Here is a 14,545-nt window from a genome sequence, read left to right on the forward strand (position 1 = left end):
TTACAGCTTCTTCTTATCTTGCTTGCTTAAGCTTCCTCAGGCCTCTCCCGGCCTTGCTGTATCTTTCAGGATTATTCAGTTTTTGCACCAATTATGCGTTTTCCTGTGAGAACACTGTCTCCACATGTACCCATTAGATAATAGCATTTCCAGTACTGAATTACCATATTCTCCAGTGCCAATCTTCATTTCTGTAGTTTCAAACAAAAACACATGCACATGTAAAACTTTGATTCATCCAACATTACAGATTTAAATTCTTTAGGCTTGAGAGAGGCATTTTAAATTTGTATTAAAGACAGAGCATTATGCAGGAAATCCTTGGAAAGATTCAAGTGCATTGGTGTAAGATATTATCTCTTTGTGCAAATAACATTCATTCAGAGTTGAAATATGTCATAAAACTAGCTGTGCCCACCTGTATGGCTGAATCTGCAAGTCCACAGACAATGAAAACTTCCTTTAAAAATCAAAGCATTTTTGTCCAAGTACTGAAGAGCATAAAGACATGAATAGGAATAAACATAGTTAATTCATCAAATATAAATACTATTATCCCATTCTATGATTATTCAGCTTTACCTGTACAGAAGAAAAACAGAAAATCTTTCAGACTAAGATGCTCTCTTTCACCAAACACTTTTTCACAACCCACAATTAAAACATTTTCAGTAAAGCGTGTGGTGGTGACAATAAACATCAACCTCCTTCATCTGAGCATCAACATTTTCCCCAATAACTGTCTCCAAAAAAGTTGCTTTAAAAAGTCACTCCAGTTTGGTATGCCCACCTGGAAATTACTCTCCCCAGCAATGCTTTCAGCATCAGGTGTTTCAGTTCCTGTGATGTGGCCTATTTACACCCACAGAGACACACGTGAATGATAATGGTAACCCCAGCAAGTGTCCCATGTCTTTCGTATCTCATCCACTGGGATAGGGGGAGCAGACTGATGCTTTTGTGGGTTTATTTTAAAAAACTTTTTTTAAATCTGCTTCCTGCGAGATGGCATTTTGCAGTTCTCCTCCCCACCATCCTTAAGGAAAGCAAAAATAAACCCCAAAACGTTTTTGTATTTTTGGTGGGCTTTTTTTGGTTTGTTTGGGTTTGTTTTCCCCCAACAGTCATTTAATCACAAATCGCTGGCTGCCTTTCTCTTAGTCCAGGCCTAAACTTCGGTCTTCTTCCGCACACCAAAAGAGGAGAGAAAAGAAACTCAGGCAGTACCTAAAGAGGTAGGGGGAAAGGCAGCTATACAGTAGAAACTCAATTGTGCCCACCGTTGCTAAGCAAGGCAAGGCAGAAGAAATCACTCCAGCAGCCATAAAGCAACGCAATAACAGCAGCGGAAGCGACGCGGTTTGATTAAGAAGGTGGAGCCTGTTGATGGTTGGCGCTGGTAGAGGGAGTTATTCCTGTAGCTGCACTTCCGGTCGGCATTTTGTTCTGAGAGGGAGCGAGAGAGACAGAAACAGAGGACCCTTTCCTTTCTCTTCCTCTTCTTTTTTCTTCTTCTTCTTTCCCTCCTCTACCTCCCCCCCTCCTCCCCGCCCCCCCGCCCCCCCTCCCCCCCCCCAGCTCGGTACCTATTCACAGGGACTGCCGCCTCTCCCACCTTCCTGCAGTCGCTTATACAGAGGGAGTGGTGGCCCCTTGGCATCTGCTCTTCCCCTAGGGACTCGGAGTGTGTCTCGGAACTGGTTCGGTTCGGCCCGGCTCGACCAGAGTTAATGTTGTGAAGCAGGCTCAGGAGGAAGGGATTTGTTTCGGCTGCTTACGCCCCGGCTCTACATGTTCGCTGCACTGAGGAGACGGAAGAAGAACCAGCCCCCCTCCCGGCCTGGATTACTGTTGTTATATTATTTTCCCTTCTGCTCCGTGGTGGCGGCGGCCTAATAACGGCAGCGGTCCTTCTAAGAAGGGAGGGGGCGGATTTCTCTCTCTCTCTCTTGGATTTTCGTTGGATTCAGACGCTGATTTGCTCAGGTAATTCTCCTTCATGTCTCCCCTTCCCTTCCCTGCTCTCTCCAGCAGCAGGTTGGGCCTCCCAGCCCAGGCGGCCTAGCACTACCGGAGCAGAGGGAATTAGCAGTTATCCGCGATAGAGGGGAAATAAGTGGCAACCAGAAGTACTTATTTCGCAGCCCTCCTTCATGCTCGCTGGGGGTGGTGGAGGAAATTGGTTCCTCATGGGCTTCTGGGAGGCCTAGGCCCGCTGGAGAGCGCAGGCCCGCTGGCCAGCGCATTTACTCTAGCTTGGGGATTAGAAAGGCGAAGTGGCTTCTTAGTGACAGGCCTCAACCCGGAGAGAGGTAGGAGGAGGAGGAGGAAACAGTGCAATTAGTCACAAATGTGTATTGATCCTTTTGCCGTATTTACAATTTTACGAAGGCAAGGAATGAAGATCTCAGCGCAAACAGTTCTCTGAAATGGGGAAGGAGTAAATGGAGCAGGGGAAGAGAGACAATGTAAATAACCAGGAACAAAAATACCATCTCTCTTTGCTATTATCTTCTCTTTCTAACCAGCTCTGTTCTGAACATTCAAAAGTTTGGAATGCACATGGATTTATAATGTGCAGAGGATTAATTTCTGAATTATATAGCAATTGATTAGTGTTAATCACTTTATGTTTATACCAGAAATATTCTGTTTGTGGGATGATTTGGCACAATACAGGCACCTGCAGACCCAAGAAATATAGATAGACAAGCATATTGTGTCAAGTACTCCACAGTCTCAGTGTTCATGTGTTGTATACTTTATAGGAGTATGTACTAAATTCATCTGAAATACTATTTTATACTCTCAACAAACAAAACGGGAGAGGAGTTGTGTAAAGTGCTGTTTATGACATTTCTGGGGCCAAGGTGATGATGAGATCTTATCCTGAGTATTTGAGAATCAAGAGTAAATTTAATCGAAAAGTGAGGAATGCTTAAAAAGTGTCATCCTTTGTCAGGCTATATTAATTTGAGATCCTGAGGTTGTTATTGGCTGTGTTCATGATTGTGTAATTAGGTGTCATTTTAACAGGTCAAATGTGTTTTGTAAATGACTGCTGATTAACTGTCAGGTCTTTATAAATGGTAGCTTATTTACAGTGAAGTAAATCTAATATTTACTCTGTGGCAGAGTTGAGAGTGCTATTAGAACTTGAGGTGGACTTAAAACAAACACCTTGTGAACTAATAAAAATGCTTCTACAGAAATTACATAATTGAGGGAAATTTTAAGATGCTAAGTTTGATCTTTCATATAGAAACTTGTAAATCGCAAGCAAGTATCAGTATTACATAATCTGTCTATTTTTTCAGTAGGTTTTTAGTTGTTCAGGCAGACCTGTTGTAATAATAAGTGGTTAATGTATCTAATGAAGTAACTTTCTGGTATATTGTGTATAGAGTCTTATAAACTGTGCTAATATGTCTCTGCCCTGATAGATGTTTAAAAGGGTGAAGCAAATATAGCTGTCGCATAGAAGGTGTGTTTTTAATGCCGTAAATCTGCGTAGTAGTCAGTAATGTGTTCGTATTTTGTATTGGTCAGTGAGCAGTTTGAAATTTAAAAAGCCTGAAGATCCTGCTGAGCCCCAGTCCCTCCCTCCCACAAATCTGTTCTTGTCTTTGTGCTGCCTGGTCCTTTTAGACACTGTTTGCAACAGGTCCTCGAGCCTATGAATGGAAAGGAACTGTTTACACTTCAAAAAAGCAGGGGTTTATTTTTAAACGTTGTAATTGCAGAGGGAGCCACTAGTTGTCTCCGTCACAATCTCTGTGTGTAGTTGAACTGTTTTCTTTTGGTCCATATCATGCATAGAAGCTGAGTGTAACTGCTTTGCAAGAAAGAAAGGACTGTGCAGAAGTAGTTGTAGTTCATATGTAGTTTTCGTCATCAGGAAGCGACATTAGCTCTAGTGTTTCTTTCATTATCTGTTTCAAACAGCTCTTGTTTTAACAAAAATGGGTTTGTTAAGCTAACAGTAGTGAACTTCTTTGACTTATTTTTCATTTAAGGGGGTTTACTTTAAATATACCAGATAAGATCAGGAAATAAGGTACTGTAGTTATGTAGTTTCCATCAAGTTTATCTTGCCAGGGTTCCGTTTATGGTACTTTTTTTTTTTTTTTCCTTTTAAATCAGAAAGCATGTACTTTTCTGATATGAAAACTAGATATATTTATAGAAGGAAATTTAAGGTGTTACCTTTTTATGAGTGTTTTTTTTTTTTTTTTGTTCTGAGCTATATTTGATCCTGAATTAGTTGCTTTATCACAGTTTATGTAGTTATAAATGTCTATCTTGGAAATTATATTTAGCATATAGAAGTACTTCGTGTGGCAATGTTGAGAAGATTGTGTTTGGTTTAGATTGTGTTTTTAGTTTTGTGTTTTTTTTTTTAGAGTGCATGGGAAGCAGGACTGTCGCTTCTTTTTCCTTAGTGTTAGGAGTTCATACTGATCCACTGTTTATCACAAGAGCTAGCTACTTAAGGAGGATGTAGGTTTTATTCCTGTTATAGAAATACAAAATTAATTATTCTTAAGGTCTTAGTTGTAACAATAATTTTAACTGAAAAGGAAAATAATTTTATTTTTTAATTTGACTACCTTGCACATTTTGAATTTGCTTCTTGTGTACAGGCTTTATTTATTTTTAGATTTTGCTATCTTTAAGCTATTTTTATGCTGTTTAAAAACATTTTTTACATTTTTTATACTGCTAAAACTATTTGCAGATCCGTGTTCTACATAACAGTACACATACTCTGCAGCCTCATTGCGTGTTTGAGTTCCATGTGTACTAATGTTCATATGACTCTTCTTGCAGAATCAAGACAATAGATAGTTCTAACCCAAGGGAATGACTGTTTGTTGTGTTTGTATGATGATTAAGGTGATACAGACTTAAGATTAAATGTTTCATGTATGTATTCCTCTATAATAAACTATATTTTGAAGGATATTAGATGAATAAGTCCCAAGTGTGAATTGATTTGAGTCAGGAATTGGTATAATAAGTTTCCTACTGCAATTTTCAGTGTGTTCAGTGGAAAGTGTGGTACTTCTGTGAATTGTACTACAAAGTCATGATATTAAATTTATATTAACATACTTCATAACTATTGCACAAGAAATGCAAATTTAGTGGACAAATGCTAGTAACTAGAAGGAAAAATATTTCTATTCTGAATATCTGTATGTAGGAAATTAAGTCTTCAAATTCAGAAGGAATTCTAAAGAAGTATATAATACACATCAACGTGGGGACATGTTGACAGTAATTATGGGCATACTTAATTGGAAAAATGAGTTTTAAGTTTAGTGTCTGGTAGGTGTGTTGCCTATCCCACATTGGCCTTCTTAGTCATCAGCGCGCTTGTAGTAAGCGTGGGTAAATGCCCTTCCCAAATCTTCGTTCGCGAAGTCAAGCCATGATGATGATGATGGTAGGTGTGTGGTGGATCATCCAGTGTTAGAACAGCTGTTTGGTGTCACAAAACACATCACTAGAAATACTTAACACTTGAAAAAATTGTCCACTTCGGTATCATGCTGCTTATTTCCAGTCTTGCCTTTCGTATACCTTTATTAGAAGTAGTACAGGTTAGCTTAGCTTCTGATTTTTGAATCATCAGCAGTCATGAGCACTCAGTCACACATACACATCTACCTACAAGCAAATGCTTTAAATTGGTGATACATGTGTATTATAGAATCATAGAATAGTTAGGGTTGGAAAGGACCTTAAGATCATCTAGTTCCAACCCCCCTGCCATGGGCAGGGACATCTCACGCTAAACCATGCCACCCAAGGCTTCATCCAACCTTGCCTTGAACACTGCCAGGGATGGAGCATTCGCAACCTCCCTGGGCAACCCATTCCAGCGCCTCACCATCCTAACAGGAAAGAATTTCTTCCTTATATCCAATCTAAACTTCCCCTGTTTAAGTTTTAACCCATTACCCCTTGTTCTGTCACTACAGTCCCTAATGTATGGTCCATCCCCAGCATCCTTATAGCCCCCCTTCAGATACTAGAAGGCTGCTATGAGGTCTCCATGCAGCCTTCTCTTCTCCAGGCTGAACAGCCCCAACTTTCTCAGCCGATCTTCATATGGGAGGTGCTCCAGTCCCCTGATCATCCTCGTGGCCCTCCTCTGGACTTGTTCCAACAGTTCCATGTCCTTTTTATGTTGAGGACACCAAAACTGTACACATTACTCCAGGTGAGGTCTCACAAGAGCAGAATAGAAGGGCAGGATCATCTCCTTTGACCTGCTGGTCACACTCCTTTTGATGCAGCCCAGGATACAGTTTGTTTTCTGGGCTGCGAGTGCACACTGCTGGCTCATGTTCATTTTCTCATCGACCAGCACCCCCAAGTCCTTCTCCACAGGGCTGCTCTGAATCTCTTCACTGCCCAACCTGTAGCTGTGCCTGGGATTGCTCTGATCAAGGTGTGGACCCTTGCACTTGTCGTGGTCAACCTTCAGAAGGTTGGCATCAACCCACCTTACAAACATGTCAAGGTCTCTCTGGATGGCATTCCTTTCTTCCAGCATATCAACCGAACCACACAGATTGGTTTCATCAGCAAACTTGCTGAGGGCGCACTCAATCCCACTGTCTATGTCACCGACAAAGATGTTGAACAAGACCTGTACCAACACTGATCCCTGAGGGATACCATTCATTACTGGTCTCTAGCCGGACATTGAGCCATTGTCCACAACTAATTATTGCTAATAACCCTGTATAATATCCTTTTTAATAGTAAAAAAAGGAAGTCCTTTTGATATGATAATCATTGAAGGCTTGTATTCTAAAAACCTTTAGTATAATTCATTTATATTTTTGTTTTTATTAGTATTACATGCTATACTTCTTCATAGCTGATCCTGACCTCCGAAGTACATGAGAGAGAAGTGCTTTATATTGACATGCGCTGCACCACAGGAGTGAGAAAATTGTGTTTGTGGAGATTGTGCAGGATCTATGATTTGTGTCTTGTTTCTTGCTCCTACTGTTCACCATGGAAAATCTGACTAGCAAAAGGGAAGGGAGACAGGGTTTTGAGCCAGTTGTGTGTTGTTGATACTATACTTGAAGGTGACTCTTTCGTGGACACCCCCTTGTCGTGGGGAAAGAACTTGCGTGCCCTTGTGAGGTTGGGAGCTATGCATACAGGCGGTTCAGGGCATTGGTCACTCAAGACTGACCCAGGAGATGACAGTCTTGTTCGGCAACATCCTGAATGACCCAGCAGCCTTGTTTTCAAGGAGAGCACTGCTTGCTCCATATGGAGAGAGGCCTAGAAAAGGTGGCCTAACCAAAGCTCATCTCCCCCTCCACCTGGCTGGCTAGCTGTGGCTAACGGGCATCTTCTGTTGTGGTTGATTAAAGACAAGGAGTCAAAGGCATACACCTGCCTCCAAAGGTGTGTCCAGATTGACACTCGCATGTTGGAACATCAGAACCATGCTTCATACAGTGAACATCGAGCGTCCTGAGTGCCGTTCTGCACTAATTGCCCGTGAATTGTCACAACTTAACATCAATATTACTGCTCTCAGTGAAGTTCACCTTCATGAGGAAGGTAGCTTTAAAGAACATGGTGCTGGCTATACACTCTACTGGTCAGGCAAATCCAAAACTGAAAGTCATCTTTCTGGAGTTGGCTTCATGATTAAAAAGTCCATCATCTCTAAACTTCAAATTTTGCCAATAGGTCATTCCGATAGTATTACCTCCCTACGTTTTCCACTACACAATAAGCAACATGTTGTTCTTTTCAGCATATATGCTCCAACTCTGCAAGCTGACCCTGCAGAAAAAGAAAAATTCTACTCCGACCTGCGTCACCTCACTCAAATGTTTCCTGTAGATGGTAAGATCATAATCTTTGGTGACTTCAGTGCCCGAGTAGGTAAGAACTTTGAAGCCTGGAAAGGAGTACTAGGCAAGCACGGTGTTGGCAACTGCAATTATAATGGTCGCCTCTTACTGGAGTTCTGTGCAGAGCAACAGCTTACCATCACCAACACTATTTTCCAGCAGAAAGACAGCCTGAAGACAACCTGGATGCATCCTCAATCTAAACATTGGCACCTTACCGATTATGTCTTAGTGCACCAGAGAAATATTCGTGATGTCTGTCACATCCGAGTGATGCCTAGTGCAGAATGTCAAACAGACCACCGCCTTGTGCGTTGCAAACATAATTTCCACTTCAAGCCCAAACCTAAGAGGAGCAGCATTCAGAGGAGGAGGCTGAATGTTAATAATCTTCAAATAGCTGTAGTGAGGGACAGCTTTCAGGCTAACTTTCAAACTAGGCTTGAAGACCAGCTTACAGATTCTTCTCCTGAAGCGTTTTGGCAACATATTAAAAATAGCATCCTGCAGTCCTCCGTAGAATCCATTGGGTTCTCGTTAAAGGAAAACAAAGACTGGTTTGACGATAGCAACCAGGAGGTCCAGGAATTGCTGGCAAAGAAGAGATCTGCTCATCAAGGACACCTTGCTCAGCCACTGCCATGTAAGAAAAGCAGCCTTTTGTCTTGCATGTAGCAAATTCCAACAGAAACTTAGAGACATCCAGAACAAGTGGTGGCTCAGCCTAGCAGAGCAGACTCAATTATGTGCATATCCAGGTGACCACAGAGGATTCTATGAGACTCTGAAGGCAGTGTATGGACCCACATTTCAGGTTCAAAGCCCCTTACTTAATGCAGATGGACAAACACTTCTTACAGATAAAATCTCCATCCTGAATCGTTGGTCTGAACATTTTCAAACACTCTTTAGTGCTAATCGTGTAGTCCAAGGCGAAGAAATCCAGCACATTCTACAACATCCGGTGAAAAATGAATTGGATTTAGCCCCTACCATGAAAGAGACTCTTAAGGCTATACAGAAGGTGAAAACTGGCAAGGCAGCTGGGGTTGACGGAGTCCGACCTGAAATCTGGAAGCACGGAGGCCAAGCACTTCATACTAAATTTCATGAACTAGTTGTGTGCTGTTGGGAACAAGGTAAATTACCATCAGTTTTTTGTGATGTAATCATCATCACTCTGTATAAGAAAAAAGGTGTAAACTTGGACTGCTCAAGCTACCGAGGTATAACTCTGCCCTCCATTGCTGGAAAAGTTCTTGCAAGAATACTATTGAACAGAGTAGTACCTGCTATCGCAGAACTTCTACCTGAAAGTCAGTGTAGTTTCAGAGCTAATAGAAGTACCACAGACATGGTATTTGTTCTCAGACAACTGCAAGAAAAGTGTAGAGAACAGAATAAGGGGCTCTATGTAACTTTCGTTGACCTCACCAAAGCTTTTGACACTGTGAGCAGAAAAGGCTTGTGGCTGATCTTGGAACAATTAGGTTGTCCCCCCATGTTCCTCAAAATGATTATGCTGTTACATGAGGATCAGCAAGGCCAAGTCAGGTATGGTGATGCACTCTCTGAGCCCTTCCCAATAACCAGTGGTGTGAAACAAGGTTGCGTTCCCGCACCAACTTTATTCACAGTCTTCTTCAGCATGATGCTCCAAAGGGCTACGGTAGACCTTGATGAACAAAACGACATTTATATTCAATATTGTGCTGATGGTAGCCTATTCAATCTAAGGTGACTGAAGGCCCACACTAAGACCCTAAACCATCTTGTCCGTGAACTGCTTTTTGCTGATGATGCTGCCCTTGTTGCCCACACAGAAGCAGCTCTGCAGCGCTTAACATCTTGCTTCACGGAGGCGGCTGAGCTTTTTGGGCTGGAAGTCAGCTTGAAGAAGATAGTAGTTCTCTACCGACCTGCACCACAAGAAGATTACCATCATCCCCACATTACTATTGGCGGATCAGAGCTTAAGTCAGTTCAGCAGTTCAGCTATCTGGGAAGCATCATTTCCTCGGATGCCATGATCGACAAAGAGATAGACAACAGAATAGCAAAGGCATATAGAGCCTTCATAAAACTCCATAAAAGAGTCTGGTGCAATAAACACCTAAAGAAAAGTACAAAGATTAGTGTCTATTGAGCCATTGTACTGTTTACTCTTTTATATGGGTCTGAATCATGGGTCATCTACCGCCATCACCTGCGACTCCTCGAACACTTCCATCAGCGCTGCTTCCGTACAGTTCGAAACATCCATTGAACTGACTGTGTGTCAAATGTTACTGTCCTCGAACAGGCAGGGGTCACCAGTATTGAGGCCATATTGCTGAAGTCACAGCTGTGCTGGGCAGGGCATGTCTCTAGGATGAAGGATCACCGCCTCCCCAAGATCGTGTTTTACAGTGAACTTGCCACCGGTAGCCACAAGAGAAGTGCCCCAAAGAAGAGATATAAGGACTCCCTGAAACAATACCGTAGCCTTGGCCATACTGACTACCATCAGTGGTCCACCTTGGCCTCCAAGTGGGAGACTTGGAGACACACCATACATAGTGCCGTTGACTCCTTTGAGAACTCACGCAGAACTAATCTCAAGGAGAAAAGACAATGTGGAAAGAATTGTGCCCTGCCTATACAACCCGAGGAGATGTTTCACTGTGCTTTTTGCAGCAGGATTTGCCTATCATTTCACATTGGCCTTTTTAGTCATTGGCGCACTTGTTGTAAGCGTGGGTAAAGCCCTTCCCAAATCTTCGTTCGTGAAGTCAAGCCATGATGATGACTTGAAGGTGACTATTTGGTTTGCACAAATAACTAAAAAAAAGCCCAAACCATCACTGAAAAACATTTTTTCATGTTAAACTCTAAGTAAGGAAAAATTTATAGAGAAGTTTATTTTTATGGCTTTTGGTATGCAACTTGAAGGATTGCATATATGTAGACATACAGGAACAGCGTTAAAAAAAAAAGCTAGGTTGCAAAGCTAGGGACTTGGATAAGGAAACATCAGACTAAGATGTGTAAACAAATGTAATCCAGTTCCCTTCTACATAACTGGGCCTTTAACTACATTACTGTATTTCCCCCTTATCGCCTCAATTTAATGCTTCATACAGTGCATAGGAAATCATAGCTGACTAGTATGTCCATATATTTGCTTTTCTTTGTCATTCAGTGTACAGCCTGCTGCTTTATTACTTGCTGTATACCATCTGAATCTTTCATGAATACTGAAATGTTTTCATCTATTCATTTGTAGGAATTGTTTCAAAACATATATCTGCACAAACATTAGATTTTTTTTTTACACATCTGTAAAACATTATTTCCATTTTACAGGTGTAAGACTGAAACTGATCCAAATAGTAGGCTTGAAAATTGCTTGTAAATTTGTGTAACTTAAAATGCTTTATTCTTGAGATTTTTAGGTAGTTTACAGCACTTGGGAAGTTCATAAAGTTTTCTTTGACTTTATTTGTGGTTGCAAGTGCCTTGCATTTCAACATATTGGGCTCATTGTTTCTCATGGTGGTTTCCCAAGTAGTACAGAATGGGTTTTCACTTATGGCCTTAAACATCTGTTCAGTTTCGGCTGTCTTGATCATGCTAAGAGCTGCACAAGAATAGATTTCTTGTCCTGAAAAGTTGAAAAGAATCATCCTCCACATTGTGAAGAAACCAAAATCTCTTAAATTTTATCAGGAAGAACAGAGATGACAACTAGATAGTAACCCAAATCTGCAAGTAATTAAATGGCTTGCCTGCAATACTGGAAAAAGTTTCAAAATATTACTTTTAACTTTCAGTAGGAACTAGCAACCCTGGAGAGAGTATCATAAGCATTGGTTATCGGGTGTTAAGGTTAAAACTCTGCCTCTTAAACTGATAATTGTTGCAGTTGATGTAAACTTCTTGAATGGAAACCTCTGCAGCCTGGTGGTCAGACCATTTCATTGTGATGTCTGTTTGTTGCCCAACTGCTGTATAGCTCTGTTAGGAAAGCAAGACTGTTCAGACATGTAGCAAATGTGTTTCTAGCCAGATCATTGCTTTTGGGATGTAGGAAGTATGGGCTCAAATGCCTGACCTGTATCAGACAGAGAAGTTCTTGAGCTTTTCCTCCACCATATGACTTTTTATGTTCTGATCATATGTTCTATATGCTGTTACGGAACAGGTAGAATTAGAATTACGAAAGACTTTCTTTCTTCCTTTATATCTACCTTTTTTTTTTTTTTTGTTAAAGCCATTTGCCCCTGTCCTGTCACTACATACCCTTGTAAAAATTCTCTTTCCAACTTTCTTGTTGGCCCCCTTGAGTTGCTGGAAGGTTGCTATAAGGTCTTCCCTGAGCCTTCTCTTTTCCAGACTAAACAAACTCCAAATTTCTCAGGCTGCCTTCATAGGAGAGGTGCTCCAGTCCCCTGATCATCCTCGTGGCCTGTCATGGGTTTAGCAGTAGCAGTCATTTTTCTCCTTCTTGGTAGCTGGTGCAGTGCTGTGTTCTGACTTTCAGGCTGGGAACAGAGCTGATAACAATGATGTTTTGGTTTGGCCAAGGACTTTGTGAGCCTCATGGTCCGCCAGGGAGGAGGAGAAACTGGGAGGAAGCAGAGACAGGACACCTGACCCAAACTAACCAAATAAGTATTCCATACCACATCATGTTATGCCCAGGATGTAACTGGGAGTTACCCGGAAGGACAGGAGGTCTTGTGTGTCGGACTCATTTTTCGGTGGGTGGTATCATATTCCTTTCCCCTGTTATTTTCTCTTATCATTGTTGTCGTTGGTGATAGCAGTGGTGATTTGTGTTGTACATCGGTTGCTGGACTGTTCTTATCTCAACCTGTGGGAGGTGCATTCTTTCGATTCTCCTCCCCATCCCTTTGGGAGAGGGGAGGGGGGAGCTCCTGGGGGATGGGACATGGGCCTCGACTGCTTCCAGCCCGGCACCACTCACTGGGAGTGAGTGCACGAGCTGTCTGGCTGGGTTTAAACCACGACATAGAATCATAGAATAGTTAGGGTTGGAAAGGACCTTAAGATCATCAAGTTCCAACCCCCCTGCCATGGGCAGGGACACCTTGCTCTAAACCATCTCACCCAAGACCTTGTCCAACCTGGCCTTGAACACTGCCAGGGATGGAGCATTCACAACCTCCTTGGGCAACGTATTCCACTGCCTCACCACCCTAACAGGAAATAACTTCCTCCTTATATCCAATCTAAACTTCCCTTCTTTAAGTTTTAACCCATTGCACCTTGTCCTATCACTACAGTCCCTAATGAGGAGTCCCTCCCAGCATCCCTATAGACCCCCTTCAGATACTGGAAGGCTGCTATGAGGTCTCCATGCAGCCTTCTCTTCTCCAGGCTGAACAGTCCCAACTTTCTCAGCCGATCTTCATATGGGAGGTGCTCCTGTCCCCTGATCATTCTCGTGGCCCTCTTCTGGACTTGTTCCAACAGATCCATGTCATTTTTATGTTGAGGACACTAGAACTGTACACAATATTCCAAGTGAGGTCTCACAAGAGCAGAATAAAGGGGCAGAATCACCTCCTTTGACCTGCTGGTCACACTCCTTTTGATGCAGCCTAGGGTGCGGTTTGCTTTCTGGGCTGGAAGCGCACACTGCCAGCTCATGTTCATTTTCTCATTGACTAGCACCCCCAAGTCCTTCTCCACAGGGCTGCTCTGAATCTCTTCTCTGCCCAACCTGTAGCTGTGCCTGGGATTGCTCCGACCCAGGTGCAGGACCTTGCACTTGGCGTGGTTAAACTTCATGAGGTTGGCATCAGCCCACCTCACAAGCCTGTCAAGGTCCCTCTGGATGGCATTCCTTCCCTCCAGCGTCTCAACCGAACAGCACAGCTTGGTGTCATCGGCAAACTTGCCGAGGGCGCACTCAATCCCACTGACATGGCCCTACTCTGGACTTGCTCCAACAGTTCCATGCCCTTCTTATGTTGAGGACACCAGAACTGTACACAGTACTCCAACTGGGGTCTCATGAGAGCAGAGTAGAGGGGCAGACTCACCTCCTTTGACCTGCTGGTCACGCTCTTTTCGGTGAAGCCCAGGATATGTTTGGCTTTTTGGGCTGCAAGCATGCACTGAAGCCAGCTCATGTTCAGTTTCTCATTGACCAACACCTCCAAGTCCTCTGCAGGTCTGCTCTGAATCACTTCTCTGCCCAACCTGTAGCTGTGCCTGGGATTGCCCTGACCCAGGTGTAGGATCTTGCACTTCACATTGTTGAACTTCATGAGGTTTGAATTGGCCTACCTCTTGAGCCTGTCAAGGTCCCTGTAGCTGACGTTCCTTCACTCCAGTATGTTGACTGTACCATACTTGCAAACTTGAGGGCACACTCAATCCCACTGCCCATGTTGCCAGCAAAGATGTTAAACAGTGCAGGTCCTAACGCCTACTTCTGAGGTGTGCCACTTGTCATGGCCCTTCACCTGGACATCAAGCCACTGACAGCAACTCTGAGTGTGACCATCCAGCCAATTCGTTATCCAGAGAGTGGTACATCTATTAAATCCACTCCTCTCCAATTTAGAGACAAGGATGTCATGCTTGACAGCGTCAAACACTTCGCACAAGTCCAGGTGGATGATGTCAGTTGCTCT

The 14,545-nt window shown here is 42.8% G+C and overlaps 1 protein-coding gene across 5 annotated transcripts in view; it reads left to right on the forward strand.

Annotated features, from left to right (window-relative positions):
- Positions 1-1,671: 1,671 nt before the first annotated feature.
- Positions 1,672-14,545, forward strand: part of LOC133215963 (nipped-B-like protein) — a 268,197-nt gene continuing 255,323 nt past the window's right edge. For all 5 annotated transcript variants that reach the window (XR_009726531.1, XM_061360335.1, XM_061360337.1 and 2 more), the window contains exon 1: positions 1,672-1,986. The gene's annotated coding sequence lies outside the window, so the exon portion shown is untranslated. The remainder of the gene's footprint in view (positions 1,987-14,545) is intronic.

Source organism: Neopsephotus bourkii, unplaced genomic scaffold (assembly GCF_033783945.1).
Source record: "Neopsephotus bourkii isolate Nb327-2 ecotype Australia unplaced genomic scaffold, CSIRO-AGI_Nbou_v1 NB_1019, whole genome shotgun sequence".
NCBI classification, from domain to species: domain Eukaryota; kingdom Metazoa; phylum Chordata; class Aves; order Psittaciformes; family Psittacidae; genus Neopsephotus; species Neopsephotus bourkii.